The sequence below is a fragment of the Trifolium pratense genome, linkage group LG5 (genome assembly GCF_020283565.1).
Source record: "Trifolium pratense cultivar HEN17-A07 linkage group LG5, ARS_RC_1.1, whole genome shotgun sequence".
NCBI lineage: Eukaryota > Viridiplantae > Streptophyta > Magnoliopsida > Fabales > Fabaceae > Trifolium > Trifolium pratense.
Window position 1 is genome coordinate 22,106,269 of NC_060063.1, and position 16,162 is coordinate 22,122,430.

At 39.3% G+C, this 16,162-nt stretch overlaps 1 pseudogene; it reads left to right on the plus strand.

Annotated features, from left to right (window-relative positions):
- LOC123886250 overlaps positions 1–16,162 on the plus strand; it is a 64,952-nt pseudogene that overhangs the window by 14,910 nt on the left and 33,880 nt on the right.

Genomic DNA, 16,162 nt, shown 5'->3' on the forward strand with positions numbered 1-16,162 from the left:
TTTCTCTGATGTGTGAGAATTTATTTTCCTCAGTATATAGAAGTTTATTTCTCCCTTTGTGCTTTAAAGGAGAAAGAAGCTATGAGAGGTATTGCTAGTTCCTGACATTATTATATCTGCTGGTGTGAATGTTGCTGATTCCACAAACACAATTATGGATGTTCTTGTTGCTGGTGTATCTCGGACAAAAGATGCTATTGGTTCTGTTGTTGATAAACCAAAACAAACTGTTCCTGAAAAGGATGTTGTGTCAGACGTTGACACATCTGTGGTACAACCAAAGGTTGATGTTACTATTGTCCAGAAACATGTTCAAGAAACTGTTGTGGTGAAAGATGTTGGGACATCTGTTGACCCATCTGACTCATCTGATGAAGAAACAGGATCTGATGAAGAGAATTCTACTGAGGTTGAAGAAGGGTCTCTCAGTCTAAAGAAAGTCATCAAACTGTGCCACTTAATGAAGAAGTGGTTGATTCTAAAAAGAACATGTATGAAGTTACTGTGCCTGCTAGTAAGAAGAGATAGAGTCTGAAAAGAAAGGAAGCACCTTCAAGTAACTCTAAGTATAATGTTGAGGAGGATGTACCAGACATCACACCCTCTGCCTCAAAGAAAAAGTATGGTGGGAAAAACATCCCTCAGAATGTGCCTGTTGCTCTTTGTGACAATGTTTCCTTTCATCGTGCTTCCTTTGCACAAAGATGGGATCATGTGTACAAGGGGAGTTTTTGCTAGATGGATGTTCAATGCCCTGATTGGAAGACCATGTGCTTTGATACCATGATGGAAGAACCTGTGCTAGAAGATGTGCTCGATGACGTATTTTGTGATTGCTCCTATTCGCTCTGATACCACGCTAGATAGACATGTTGAAACATCTTTGCTAACATGTGCTATGTGTTGTGCTAACATGTGTGGAAACATCTTTGTTGTCAATGCTCTGATACCATACCGGAGGAACCTGTGCTATCTGATGTGCTACTAGATGGTGAAACATCTTGGTCATCATGTTGAAAATTTTTTGCTGATGAAGTGTGATCTGTTTTAGGCTATTTGATGATGACTCCACTGCTGATCTATATCTGATGAGGTATGTATCCCATGGTATTGTCTTCATTTGTAGTAGCTCTGTGCACTATGTTCCTGGATATCTCTACTATTGTACTCTTTGATTAATGCATGAAGACCCTATTTTGTCTACACTTCTGACTAAAAAGGGAAGTAGTTTAGTAGTTGGTAGGCATGATATGTTTTGCTGCCAATGTCTGTTGTGCTACCTGATGTTGAAACATATGCATGCTCTTTTAGTGGTTGGATGTGTTCTACTATATGATGTGGTGTCTGATGCTTAGACATCTGCTAACCTGAGTGGTGTAGTATTGAATCTGTGTTGCTGTATGGATGATAAAATTGAGGGGAGTAAGAATTGTTTTTTGATGATCATTCTGATAAGCATGTGTCAATGTATTTGGAGGGAGTAAAATTAATTTTTGCTCTGATTCTGATTTTGAGGGGAAGTAGCATAATACAGTAAGTGGATACTATTCTGTTTTGCAAAGCTCTATTTGTTTGCTCTAGATGATGTCCTGCCATATGTTGGAACATCCTGGATGCATGAGAACTTATTTTTCTCAGCTATGTGAGAATTTACTCTTCCCAACTGCTACTTTGTGGTTTGCTTAAGGAGTTGTGATCTGTGATGTGTTTTGTGTGAGGTAGCAGTATGTGATGTATGGTATCTGATGATTATATGATGTGGAGCATAATGTGGAGGACATTTGTATTTTTTGTTGGTACGTGATGTAATGCTTCTGCTATTTCAAGACTATGGATTTGTTATGCTCTGATATTCTGCACTATGGATTTCTGTGATGTTCATTACTATTGCTCTTAATGCATGAAGTTTTTGTTTGGCATATTTTGTGGCTAAAAAGGGGGAGTAGTATGTTTGTGTTTGTCTGCTACTTTATAATGTTGTATCTGATGTTGTGACATGCTAGTCTAGCCTGTCTATGAAGAAGTAGTAGTGTGTGCAGTGACATGCATAAATTCAGGGGGAGTAAGAACCAGTTTTTCTGATGGCCTGATGAGATGCATGAGCTGATGTATTCAGGGGGAGCAAAAATATGTTTTTCTCTGATCTGATATTAAGGGGGAGTAATGCAATATCAAGTTCTTTGCCTATGTGTGCTTAATGTATGGATGTTATGATGCGCTACAAATTGTTGAAACATCTTGATGCTGATGTGGGAATTTATTTTTCCAAGTGTGCTTGTGAGAGTTTATTTCTCTCTACTGAAGGATGAAGCTAAGTTGGTTATGATTCCGCTGCTGTGTATGCCTCTGATGGTTTATGGTAAAGTTTATTTCTTTACCCTGTGCGTTATTTTCATTTGAGGAAATCTTTTGGAAGTAACATAGAAGATGTTCTACCTTCCTTCATATTTGTGTGCTCACGTTGACTTGAAGGATTGTATGGTTTTTAAATCTCTCTGTGCTTATTAATGGGCTGAAGTTGTTTTAGCCAAAAATTGCCAAAGGGGGAGATTGTTGGATATTTGTGTGTTGGCCTCATTTTGCTAAAACAAATATACAAGCAAGGTGTTGGACCAAATGTTTCAACATGTTAGGTACAAAAGATGTTGGACCAAATGTTGTAACATGTTTGGGTACGACAGTCAGATTGCCCAAATCTCGCGCATTTATTACACGTATCTGCTATATATGGAAATCCACTATACAAACGTGTATATCAAGATTTGATCTGATCAAGACGTTATTAGTGCAGATATGTTCTTATCAAGACTTAATGGAATGATTCAACACATTGTTTATTTCCTAAAGAGGATCAACTATTTTAGGAAAGTTTTTATTAAGGTCTGATTTGCTTAGCTGGACGTGACTCAAAGACCAGCTGTGTTCTGAAGCTTATCTTGGAAGATCAGGAGCGTGCTAGCTCTGTCTATATAAAGAAGACTCAAGGCCAAGATTTCATGAACCGAAACCATTGTTCATCAAAGATGTAGTCTTTAGGGTTTCGTGTCTTTAAGCCACTCTCTAGGAGAGTTGGTGTAAGTGAACCACTCGGGTTGTGAGATGGTCACTATGTCCTCACTCAGAAACCTTTAGGTAATGAGTAGAGTATTGTAATATCTCTGAAGCTTTTAAGCAAGGAGATAGTGTTTGTGAGCCTCTCACGTATTGATTTAATACTTGAGTAGGACTGTGTTTTATTGAGTTGTAATGTTTTAAGGTTACTCCTAAGCTTTGAAGTACGGAGTTAACTGTGTGTGATTTACTCGAAGCTTTTAAGCAAGAGTAAAATATGTCACGGTGATTGTCGCCACATTTTATTCAACATTATATGAACAACACAGGTTGTGTTGGCTGTGTGGAAGTGAGATGGGATCTCATGTCTAGGAAGTTCCTAGGCAGAAGTTGCATGAGTAGTGTCGAGGTCATAAGGCGTAAACCTAGGATTTGCTGGAGGTCTTAGTGTAAGACGTAAACCGAGGGTTTGCTGGAGGTCTTAGTGTAAGACGTAAATTCAAAGGGTTTGCTGGAGGTCTTAGTGACTAGATCTATTAGTGGATTTCCTTCCTGGATTGGTATCCCCCAGAGTAGGCAGGTTGGCTGAACTGGGTTAACAATTTCCTGTGCAGTTTATTTACTTGTTGATTTTATTATGTTTCGTAAGATGTTCCAACATTAAGTATGACATTCTCTTTAAGTTGAATGTTGGAACATCTGATCAAACATTATTCCTCAGTATCCGTTTTAATGTTATATGCCTTGCCGTGTTATTCATGTCAGACCAGATGTCTCGACATTTTGTACAACATCTGGTTCTGCTATACCAGAATTTCACGCACCATGTCCAACAAGGTTCGGTTTCTTCTCTCAAACACACCATTCCATTGTGGTGTTCCAGGAGGAGTGAGTTGGGATAAGATCCCACACTCTTTTAGATGGTCATCAAACTCTAGGCTTAAATACTCACCTCCTCGATCTGCTCGAAGGGTTTTGATTTTCTTTCCTAGTTGGTTTTGTACTTCATTTTTAAATTTTTTGAACTTTTCAAAGGATTCCGACTTATGCTTCATTAGGTATACATACCCATATCTACTGTAGTCATCAGTAAATGTGATGAAGTACTGAAAACCTCCTCTAGCATGTGTGTTCAATGGTCCACATACATCAGTATGTATGAGAGCCAAGAGATCACTTGCCCTTTCACCTTTACCAGTGAATGGGGTCTTTGTCATTTTTCCCAATAAGCAAGATCTGCATGTTTCAAAAGATTCATAATCAAATGAATCCAAGAGCCCATCTTTATGGAGCTTTGAAACGCGTTTCTCATTTATATGGCCTAAACGACAGTGCCAAAGGTATGTAGGATTTAACTCATTAGGTTTAATCCTTTTTGTATCAATGTTATAAATTGGCATTTCAAGATCAAGAATATATAATCCATTACTCATTTGTGTTGTGGCATAAAAGATATCATTTAAATAAATGGAGCAACAATTGTTCTTTATTATAAATGAAAAGCCAAGTTTATCCAAACAAGAAACAGAAATAATATTCCTGCTAATGGCAGGTACATAAAAACAGTTCTCTAACTGTATTATTAGTCCACTAGGTAAAGTTAAAGCATAAACTCCTACAGCTAATGCGGCAACTCTTGCTCCATTTCCCACTCGTAGGTCGACTTCACCTTTAGCCAATCCTCTACTCCTTTGCAGCCCCTGCACATTAGTACAAATGTGAGAACCACATCCGGTATCTAATACCCATGTAGAAGAAGTAGATAAATTAATTTCAATAACAAAGATACCTGCTGAATTGGAGCTCTCTACTCCATTCTTTTTATCTTCCAGGTATTTTGGGCAGTTCCTCTTCCAATGTCCAGTCCTGTTACAGTGGAAGCACTTACCCTCCTTTGCAACTCCCCCAGTGGGCTTCAAAGCTTGAGGGGTAGGTTTGGGTTTGGCAACTTCCTTGCCCTTCCCTTTGCCTCCCTTCCCTTTGTTGCCCTTCCCTTTGTTTCCATTGCCAATCATAAGAACATGGTTGGACTTCCCTTTTGCTTTCATGTTCTGCTCAGCTTGCCTCAACATGCCTAGCAGTTGTGGCAGAGTCTTCTCCATGTCCAACATGGTGAAGTTCAGAACAAACTGATTAAAACTCTCCGGCAACGATTGCAGGATCAGATCAGTTGCAAGCTCATTTCCGAGTGGAAATCCCAATTTTTCTAAGTTCCCCACGTACCCAATCATCTTGAGCACATGTGGACTTACTAGAGATCCCTCAGATAGCTTGGCTGAAAACAGGGCTTTGGAAACCTCAAACCTCTCAATCCTGGCTTGCTCTTGGTAGAGCGTCTTCAAGTGTTCGATCATATCGAACGCATACATGTCCTCATGTTGCTTCTGAAGCTCAGAGGTCATGGTAGCCAGCATGAGGCACTTTGCATCCATGGCATCATCAAGACGTTTCTGATAAGCATCCCTTTGAGCCTTAGGAGCATTGGCCGCAGGTTCATCCTCAGGGTTAGGTTGGGGTTCCTCAATAGCATACAGCTTTTTCTCGTGCATGAGGACTATCCTCAAGTTACGATGCCAATCAAAAAAATTTGTCCCAGACAATTTCTCTTTGTCAAGAATGCTTCGCAAAATGTTGTTCGAAGTATTGGTGTTTGACATGGTGATCTACAATTGTAAAAGTGAAAATATAAGTATTGAACAATTTTAATACACATTTAATTAGGCCTTTAATTAAACATGTGCTCCCACTATTTTACTCAAAACAAATGACCCTCGACATTTGATTCGGAAAATCCCGTTGGAAGATTTTCTAGTGAGAATGAGATCCATATTTCACTTCGTTTTAAGTCAGCGTTGGGCTGATTACACAAAATTTAGTTATTTAGGTAGGAAACTCCTTTCCAATTGTATCTCATACAACTCTCATATCATTTCTATTGGGTGAATAACGCTTATTCTAATCCATCACATGGAATAACCCAATGCTTGCTTCTAAAGTCATATAATCTTATTATATTTTCTTTAGTTAAGTTAGACCCATTAAATAGCGATCGGATAAACAAATTACCTCACCGCAACTTATCAATATTGACAATGCACTTCGCGTTGGCAAAACCTACATTGATCGATATTGATCTTGAAGGGCGCTATTCGTTGGAAAGCGATAAAACTTAATATTAATTCCTTTGAGGGCTTTTATAATTAGTTTGATCTCACCTTACCACGGCTTACATACAATGACGTCACTCCATACATAACATGCATCAACATACATAATATAATAAAGTGACATGGTTATGGCCCCTAGCGCGATTGTTCCCTCAAGCCAATGAGAGAACCTATGCTATATCTAAGAACGACCTATACTTCTCCAAGATAGACCTAAATTTCGATGAACACTTCATCAGTGAATCCTAATCGCACCAACATTTGATGCTTCAGATATAAACCCTAGCCGTACTCTGTTTGTATAACAACACAACCCTTGTATTGTTATAAACCCTAATACAGTAATCATTCAACAAAACGTTTCAGGATTTTGTTCATCACAGACGATTGGATATATGATGCTTCACCAGTTATCGGTTCCGAAGCTCACGCTCACAATCATCCATGCTCACGACAATCACTTAAAACTTTCAATGAACAATATGTTCTGTTTATATAACAACACAACACTTGTATTGTTATAAACCCTAATACAACGACCATTCATCAGAACGTTTCAGGATTTTGTTCATCACAGACGATTGGATATATGATGCTTCACCAGTTATCGGTTCTGAAGCTCACGCTCACAATCATCCATGCTCACGACAATCACTTAAAACTTTCAACGAATGATACTATCAGTATATCACATACACTGATGTCGTATCAGAATTATACCATATATCAGATATATGTTAAGATTGATCGTTCAAATATTATTAATCTTTGTAATTATTATTATTAATACCGATTCTGATCATATTAATAAAACTGTAAATAACAACAAAACCGATTCATGGTTTCACAAGTGGCTCTGATACCACTGAAGGAAAATAGCGTGTATAAAAGAGATTAAAACGCAGCGGAAATTAAAATTTTCCTTCGATGGATCCTTGCGAATGGACATGATCAGGGTTTCGGTTATTACCTTTGAAGAACAATTCCTCGATTCTGAATTGATCACAAGCACCGCACGATCGCAGCACCTCTAGCCGGTCCACACGAACAGTTTTCGTTCACCTCTTAGTGCTAGCTGCGAGACGACGGTAGAGGGAGATTTAGTGCGGTTAGGGTTTTAGAGAATTTCAGGGTTTCTCTAAAATTCGGATTATGTGTGTAACACCAGACTGAATTGCATAAGGCTCTATTTATAGAGCTTCTTATGTTGTCTTCAGGCCAAAGCGGTTATTGGACTTCGCAAGCCCAATAACCTACTGTTACTAATCGCACCCCACTAATAAGTCATACTTATTTCTCCCGTCATTAACTGTCCTTATGTGTGTGACCCTGTAGGTTCCTATGACGTTTGCAATAATATTAATCTCAATATTATAAACAGTGAGCGGTATCTAGCAACACATCACTGCTACCCAAGTCACAAGAATGTCACGTGATCTGACAAACCTTTCCGTGATAAATATCTTGTGTATAATTACCCTATTACCCTTATGTCTATATTGAACACAAGGCATAGTACGTCACCCTTGTTAAGTTCAATATTGGGCCCATAGACATATCTCCTGTTATGTAGGAGGGGTAAATTCCATCTAGGTCACTCATGTCCCTTAGCATGATTCGTGGAATACCCATCAACCAACTTTATAGTCATCCTGTTACGGATAACTTTGAATGGCGACAAAGTACTACACTCCTACATCTAGGGAACATAGTGGTTTCAGGTCGAAGGGTGGAATACACCACTTATCACTATGAGAATATCTTATGACATTTCATAACATACTATGTAGTATTCTCATGGTGGGTCAATCCGATATAAATATTACTCTTAATATTTATATCTATGTGAAGACTTGATAACTCTTTATCTATGATCCGTGAGATGTGATCATCAGTCTACCAACATAATAGTCTCTATGCTTTGATGTTATCCCAATTCACATTAAAGCTCGACTACGGATGTTTTAAGAATAGTGTTCTCATGTGTAATGGATTCTCACGATTAAGTCACACTTAACGTTTCATTCAATGAACTTACTATTCTAGGGACTCTATTATTATTTAACACATAAACATAATAAAGAAAAGCCTTTATTTAATAATTAAATTATCCAATACAAGTATCATGCAATTATAAATAATTGGCCTCTAGGGCTTACACCAACAACTCTGCCTTCGAATAATTATGTTTATTTGTAAATTAAAATTTTATAAATCCTAATTGCAGGGCCATAAAGAGCACAGTGAAAGGATATCCTAGGCCTTTACTAGATCTAAGCAAATCATCATTTGCCAAGCTGATGGACAAAGCCTCTGCACTCTCCTTTTGATCCTTATGCAAATGATATTGATGGACTATTCGCAAGTGTACGAATTCGCCACGTAGTAATAAAAATATCGATCCACAGGAATTGTGTGACTAAACGAGTCTAATAGTGTTCATAAACATCATGCAATAGGAAAACATAAATTGGGGGTTTGGTTGAGTAATTTGACGGTACGAAAAATGTGCTAATTCAATAAGTAGAATCATCGGGATCACCTAGTCTATAGCTTAATCACATGCAATCTACCGTATCATATGAAATTACTCAAGTGTTCACAACTGGATCAACAAATTAGTGAATCGCAATCTCTTGTCAAAATCCACTCTATTCGTTGTCGATACTCCCCCGATCTCTCGGGTGTAAGCTACCTACAACGAATGAGATGAAAGCGCGTTAATCGTTCGCTACACTCTATGTTTCAATCTCTCGACCGGAAACACTCGAGTGCTTAATGCAATTCAGTTCAGAAATTAAACCAATATTCTCATACGTGACTTAACTCAAAATCAGTATAACACTAATGAAGGATTATAAGGCATTAAGTACAGATTTGCATTAAGTAAACACTATAAAAAGAGTAAATTCATACAATATAGCAGATTACATTAGATCCATCTACATCCTAAGCTATCCTAGATCTTACCTCCACAAGAAGTCTAGCTCCTCATGTTGCTTCGTTCGCCTCCTAGCTTCAACTTCATGGCTTGAGAATCCATGCTGCTGATGTGCTCGAAGCTATCAAATGAAATCCAGGATCTAACGGAGAGAATGCTCAGAAAATCAGAACGTAGGTGAACTGTAGCAGCAAATTCCGAAACCCTGCACCAGAAATTGAAGTTTCCTTATATAATAATCGCAACCACGCCGCGCGCCAGATCTATCACGCCGCGCGTGGTTGCAAATCCTTCAACTACGCCGCGCGTGTAACGGTCTCACGCGGTGCGTGATCAAATCTGAGGTCTTTGATCTTCAACTCTGCAACCTTCACGCAGCGCGTGATAGCTCCACGCCCCCGGCGTAGTTATCTTCCCTTTCTTCACGCCGCGCGTGGTCGATGTTACGTCGCGCGTGATCAAGTCAGAGAGCAATCCAATTCTGATCAAAGCTACACGCCGCGCGTGATAGGCATCACGCCGCGCGTGATCAAGGTGAAAAACTTGGCTCACTGAGATCTCCATCACGCAGCGCGTAATGGGCTACGCCCCTAGCGTAGTGAAAATCATATTTTCCTGCTTAAAATCCTGCTTTTCTTGCAGAACAAGTAACCCTGCTTCCGAGTAGATTTCTCTTGAATTTATTGCTTAAAACCTACTAAAATGCATCTAATGTCACTCAAATAGGCATGGATTAGAGAGTGTGACGATCCGTCAGCACAACCCCAAACTTAAACCTTTCCTTGTCCTCAAGGAAACAACTTTTATCTCAAGCTTTTGTGTCAAGACTTTGGCATTTTCCTTAGATTCACTCGAATCATACATACGTGAGAATCACCTGATGATCAATGATCCACCTGCAAACAATGCTCAATTGCACAATCGTTCCTGCAAGGCATTTTCAAGTAATTCACACTTTTCAACCAAGGCTCTATGATTTCATCACAATACTCACATACACTCTTCAATTATGGTAATTCACTCAAATCAACACATCAATGCAAGTCAACAATAATTTTGCAAGTAGTCTAAGAATTCATTCGGTTCCCTTTGTGCACACACTTTAGAGGTCTTTTAGGGTTATAACGTGGCTTGGCTAGGGTGGATGGTGACTTTTTAGGATAAGTAGTAGAAAAACTTGGAGTTAGATCCCCCTAAGGTCAAAAATTTTTCATAAACCAAACCCCTTTTCTTTTGAACTATAGTGGACTAGAGAACTTTTTCAATTCATCAAATAAAGTTTTGCAATTCTTATGAATTCAAGGCTATCACTTCTTTTTGTACTTTTTTTCTAATAATTTTTTTTTATTTTTTTTATTTTTTTTATTTTTTTTCACATTCATCTCTTTTTGCATTGTTTTTTTTTCTTTCTTTCTTTCTTTTCAACATATCTATCTCATGTCTAAAGCCGTGCAATTTTTGAAATTTTTCAAATTTTCAAATCAAAACTTTTTATAAGTTCTCTAGTGCCCTCACCCCAAACTTTATGGTTTGCTAATTCCAAAGAGCAACCCCAAACTTAGTGGTGAGCAATGCGCATCAACCACTAATTAGGTGCCTAACCTCCAAGAAAGTCATTCCTTTTTTACATCAAAAATTTCTTAAGGTTTTGCAAAATAACATTTTCTTTTTCAGCTCAAATTGGGTAAGCAAAAGATAGATATATGTAAGGGTGGATAGAAAAGCTCAAAGGTACCAAGAAAGATGCCTCGTGTGTGCCACAAAAGTACCAATCAAATAAAAAAAAGACGACAAGCAAAATCGAGAGACAATACATGAGTGGATATCACACATAGAAGAATGAGAAGTGTTTGGCTCAATACCTCACGGTTGGGTCGAATCAAAGAGCCGGTCAAAAAGTGTGCATTCTCGTCCTTTGCCTCTTGATCACATGAGTGCAACAAGCTATTGCACTGCAAGTTTCACACATCACACACGGAGAAAATCATGCAATTGATACTCAAGTAACTAGAAGGAACATGCCAAAATATTGAAACAAATTCTAAAAGTAAAAATCATTCCACAATCAAACAAGACAAGATTCAAGTTCAAAGTTAAAATAGTACAATCCAGCCAAATCCAAGCAACATTAAGCAATTATTACAGACCAACAAAAGTAAAGTAGAAGAACGGCAAAGAAGAGATAGAGTAGCAGTAGCAGCAGAAAACCATAACCAAGGACATCAAGATCAGACGGTATCATCCGGCTGGCCAGTAAAATAATTTGTGAAAGGGCTATTCAAGTTCAAATTCAGCCCTTCCACATCCAACATCTCCCTCTCCATATCAGCAGCCTCCTCTTGCTCAACCCGGCGGCGCCTCTCGACCTCAGCTAACTCCGAAGCTCTCAAACCAGAATTATAAGACTGTCTGGCCTGAAAAGATGTCAGCTCCCTCGCCTGATGTACCTCCCAATCAGCATCAACTGGATACAAAGTCCCAAAAGTAGGAGGAGGGAAGGTAGATCGATAAGTCATCGCCTCGGTGTACATGGAAGAGGCGGTATCAAAGTAAAGATTAGGAAGCCCGGAGTACTGTGAAATTTCCATCTGGTGTAGCATAGAAGCAAGCTGATTAATATCATGAGAGTAACGAGGAGGGGCCTGATGGCGATTTTCGCAAGTGTACGAAATCATGCAAGTAATATATTTAAAACGGTAAGACCGAGTGTCGAACTCAAGGATCGCGTTATACTGTTGAATTGGGATTTTTACTCGATTGAACAAAAGGTTTCAGTTTGATTGGTTGCAATAGCAATAATAATAATAACAACGAAAATTACTTTGTATTTGATAATAATAAAAATGTCAGGGATGAGTTTCACTAGACTACTATTTTAATGTAGTGACTTGATTATGACTATTGAAGCTATTTATCAAATTATTACCGAATTCCCTAAAGTATTCGTGCCCTAATTCCTTAGTGACAGAGTCGTTAATTCTAAAATAATTCCTAATTCCTTAGTGAATTTAAGATTAGAATTAAGCATGAATGAACAAGAATTCTAAATTGGTTTCAAGGGTTTGTATCTATTCCTAAATTACAAAGGCAAGAATTTCTTATATCAAAGCATTCATAAATTCAACTCCCGTATCACAATATGAATCATAAATCAATTTAACGGTGATCAATCGATAAAAGCATTAAACACAGATATAAGAAAAATAATCAATAGAATTCTTCAATAGTCATAAATCAAATCATATAATAAAAATTGTCATCTAGGTTTACTCATCCCTAACAATTGGAAAATTAGCTACACATAATAATAGAGAATAAAGAATTACACATAAAATTGTGATTGAATGCGTAGAAAGCCAGCACCAAAGAACTGTTATTCCAAGGTGAAGCCTCGTCTGCGTGCGTGACTGCTTTTCTTCTCCTCCCGGCGTGCGTGATCTCCCTTAGGTTAATAAAATAATCCCCTATTTATATGCTCCCGGAGAGACAAATCGTACCACTAGCAAAACAAACCATCACTTGTTTGACTGGCGGGTCCCACTAGAGCAATTCAATCAATCTTCCTTTTTATATGACGTGTCAGCTTGAGATGTGCATGTGCAGCATAATTCAAGTGGGCAGGAAAGTGGCAAATCGCGTCACTATGAAATTCTTGTGGGGACGCGAGAAAAGCAGAGAGTTGGGCGAAAATCAGCTCAATATATTGAATATTTTTCTAAGTTTTTCTTCCCTTAGTCTTTATTCTTCAAACTCTTTCATAGCTCAATTTCTTCATAAATTCTTCTCTTTGACCATGTGATATTCCTAAAAATTAATTAAAATACTATGAAATAATAATTAAAAATACTCAAATGACTGAATGTCATCAGGGCCGGCTCCGGCATCCCTTGTGGTTCATCAACCGGCACCTCATGTTGGTCCGGGTGAACACCATCTTCAAACCGATTAATCTCTTCCTCTTCTCTCAAGGCTTCTTCCCCAGCAGCATTCCCCTCGCCACGGGGCACGATAGGACCTCTCTCAAACTTTTTAATGAAGTATGATAATGACAAAGGACGAATAGGATGGAGATCACCTTCTTGCACATCCATTGGAACATTGTTCGCCCTACATAAAGCAGCGATGAGATTACAATGTCCCAAAGTAAAAGTAGGATTCAGATGATTGGCTATTTCATGAAGATCTTTTTGTAACCAATATCCAAGATTAATATACTTCCCTTCAACCAACAATCGGACCGCGCAAGCATTGTCAATCTGAATCTCCGAACTGTTACCAACAACCCTTACATTCTTCAACCAAAACTCACCCCAAGCTCGGTGAACGGGATTAAAACTCGTTAAACTCATCCTTCTAGGGAGAGAAGCTGGTGAGTGGGGTAGCCACATTGCACCCGGCCGACACACTATTTTTTTCAGTTCCTCCCTAGCTTCCATATCACTCTTGTCGATCCTCTCTCTTTCCCGCATAAATGCACACGCACCTCCCACATCACAACCGAGCAAATTGTTAATATGAACAGCAGAATAACTCACCTTAACACCTCTAACCACAGAAAAATATTCCGGAAACATTGGTTTATCCGGTAAATAGGCATTTGCAAAAAACTCCATAACCCACATCTGGTTACCAGGATTAGCTTCATCTTTAATCATCAATTTATTAAACTTCTCCCATTTTCTAGACTTAATCTCATTTCCGATCTCAGCAACACCATTCAACAAATCCTCTCCAAACCCCTTCTCTTGATTAATAGTAAAGGTTCGGATTTTTGTGTACCTTTTCTCATGAACTGCACTAATGAAGTGTGGGTGGACCTGTGGCTGAGTCACATTGCTCCGGCGAGGAGGAGATGCTTCACGAGAAGGTTGATTAGACCGAGAAGATTGGCCTTTGCTTGCACTCATCTTTGACCTCTTCTTCTTTGGTGGTTCTTGTGGAGGGTTGTTGTCACTCTTCTTAGACTTTCCGGTTAACCTTGTCAACATCTTGCTTGAGTTTTGTGAGAAATGAGGTTGAAATGGGTTAATTTGGGAATGAGAAGGAATTAGAGATTGAGGGTGAAGTTAGAGTGGTTGTGATGGGGTTTATGTGAATATGAAGGAATGGGATGATTGGATGTGATTGGAGATGAAATCGGAGAGGTTTGAAGGATGAAGATGGGTTAAAAATGGTGTAGCCGTATGAAGAGGACGAGTGGATTGATGATGGAAGTGATGGAGTGGTTGGGAAGATGAAGAAATTCAAATTTTTACACGCTTTCTTGTGCAGTCACGCCGCGCGTGACATCCTGCTACGCCGCGCGTAGTGTAAATTGTAACGGTCAAGAACTTCTTCCATTAAGGCCACGCCGCGCGTGATGGCCATCACGCGGCGCGTAATCACTAGTCAGAGAGCCCTTCTTTCTCCAGGATTCACGCAGCGCGTGATGCACCCCCACGCCGCGCGCAATGCAATTTGAAAACTCTCCCCTCTGTACTGAAGGATCACGCTGCGCATAGTTGTACTGCGCCCCCGGCGTAGTTGAGCTCTGTTTTGCCCTGTTTTGCTTCAGTCCTTGCTTCTGCTGGGTACCTACCTACATACTTCAAAACAACACAAACTAAAACATTAGAAACCGTTGGGTTGCCTCCCAACCAGCGCTTGTTTAACGTCCTGATGCTTGACGTCCAATACCCCTAAGGGTTATGGAAAAATAGTGCCACCATGTGGCAAGTAGTGTGCACTCCAAGGTAACTTAAGAGCATCTTTAACAATATGATCATAAACCTGGACCTTAAAGCATTGTGGGTCTCCATCATAACATTTCATTGTATCAAAGACATTGAATGTAACCTGCTGATCATCGGTCCTTAGCATGAGTTCACCCATCTCCACATCGATTAGGGCTCGGCTAGTGGCTAAGAAAGGTCTACCAATGAGCAAAGGTTCCCACTCCCTAGTTTCTTCTATGTCCAAGACCACAAAATCTGCTGGAAACACGAAACCACCGACTCGTACCAGCACATCATGGAGAATACCTTCCGGATGCATAATCGATCTATCCGCCAAAGAGAGACTCATCTTTGTCGGCTTTGCTACCGCTCCCGGTATCTTCTTCATCATGGATAACGGCATCAGATTTATGCTTGCACCCAAATCACACAAAGCCTTTTCAATAGTGAGATTTCCAATGGAACATGGAATTGTAAAACTCCCCGGATCCTTCTTTTTCTGAGGTAGCTTCCGTTGAATAAGAGCGCTGCACTCTTCCGTCATGCTTACCATTTCATCATCTAGCGGTTTCCTTTTCTTTGTAAGCAGCTCCTTCAAAAACTTTGCATAACTTGACATTTGTTCCAATGCTTCAACCAAAGGTATAGCCATCTCAAGCTTGTTCAGCACCTTCATAAACTTCTTGAACTCCTTTTCTCGCTCAAGATTCTTAACTTTCTTCTTCCTAGGATAAGGCATCCTAGCATATGGCGATTCATCAACACCCTTTCCTTTCTCAACCTTCTTCCTCTCTTTTTCTTTTATCTCCCTCTGTTTTTCAACTTCTTCTTCCTCATCCTCTCTAATCTCCACTTCCTTAGACATATTTTCATTTTCGACTTCTCCCTCATGTCTCTCTTTTTCAACTACAACCTCTTGCTTATTTTCAACCTCTCCCTCAATGACTTTCTTTTTCAAAGGCTTCTCCACAACTGGCCTTTCCGGTACCTCTCTACTCCTCAAGGTGATTCCGTTGCAAGTTTCATTTTTAGGATTGTCATGAGTGTTTCCACCGAAACCTCCTTGGTTTTGCAACGTTGAAAACTGCCTTGAAAGTTGACCCATTTGTACCTCAAGATTCTTGATGGATGCTTCATGGTTCTTATTTGAGGTCTCTTGACTTGACTTCATTGCTTCGAAGTTGCTTTGAGTCATTAATACGAACTGATTTAGAGTCTCCTCCATTCTTGAGGGAGGTCTTTGCTGTTGTTGAGCTGAACCTTGAGATTGCATATTGTTTCCCCATCCG